Source organism: Canis lupus, chromosome 22 (genome assembly GCF_003254725.2).
Source record: "Canis lupus dingo isolate Sandy chromosome 22, ASM325472v2, whole genome shotgun sequence".
Lineage (NCBI taxonomy): Eukaryota > Metazoa > Chordata > Mammalia > Carnivora > Canidae > Canis > Canis lupus.
Window position 1 is genome coordinate 33,318,238 of NC_064264.1, and position 1,329 is coordinate 33,319,566.

A 1,329-nucleotide genomic window follows, 5' to 3' on the forward strand; every position below is an offset into this window, starting at 1 on the left:
GCCAAAGGGGGAAAGTGGGTCAAGAGCATCCACTCATTTGACTATTACAGAAGAAGAATCGAGTAATTCCAACATTACTTTTTAATTCCCAAATAAACACATTGTATAATGGCATGGCTTCAAAATTTAAATTAGTTTTTGAATAAAACAGCATTTCAAAGGAATGTTGTACTTGTAATGAGGCTGCTTAGTAGATGAAGAAGGAAAACAGATGATCAGAGTGACCACAAGTCTAATGAATGATCTGTGAACAATAATTGCTTTGATACTATAAAGCCATAGCTCATTCCAGGTCAAGAAATCTTTAGGTTTTCCATCTTTTTTTTTTTTTTTATAAAATCTGAAATTTTAAAGTGTTCTAATCTACATTTAGATAAGTTTATTCTCTGAACCATAGCAAGACTCTTTGTTGGTACTAACTGCTTAGTCTGTAAAAAGCATAGTAAATAGTTATACTGGGAATTAAACTCTCAATCTAACTGTCATTATGCAAAACCATGCAAAATGATCTACAGGGGTTTCATTGAAGAATGCATGTTGTTCATACTTGATCTGTTTTGTGTATTTGTGTCCATATATTCAAACACTACTCTTTTTCCCAAAGGAGAAAAAAGCTATTATTAGGAGATTTCCATTTGTAAACTGACATTTTGATTTTAAAAAATCAGTCTTTTAAGATTTCATCGTTTTGTTTCATTTCTTTCATTTCACAGTTATCTTTATATGATGTACCTTGTTAATTGTTGTTTTCTTCTTAAGGTAAATTACAGCTTTGTGAAATGGTCAATGCTACTCACAAAATGCTGTCAAACTGTGAATTACACAAGCCTTTGATGAAGATAATAAAGATCAAATAACATTGCCTTTCCTTTTCCAGACAGCATTTCTTTCCAAGATTTGGTTTCAATCAATATCATTATTGCTACCCATGCATTTTTGTCGTTCGAAAGAAAAAGAAAATTCTTCTTTGTCTTTTTCTAGCTCATTAGATAACTGTGTTGGCAATTAGAATCTTTTTAAATTTATACTTTTTAATGAAAACATATTAATTTTATAACCACAATGCTTTGCCCAACAGAGTTGTTGTCCTTGTGTGTAAAGATGGTGGGTTGTTTGAAGCATTAGTGAAATAGGACCAAAACACCAAAACTTTGAAAAAGAATTAGTTGTTCTACTTCTTCAGCACATTTTTCCTTGTATACAGCACCTTAGTAGCATGAATGATTTTAGAAACAATCTGTGATTAACTATAAGCTCTAAGTCATGTCCCAGGGCTGACCATAAGCAATCCTGGGGAGACCTAGAGACTCAGCTTACATTTATTCAGGA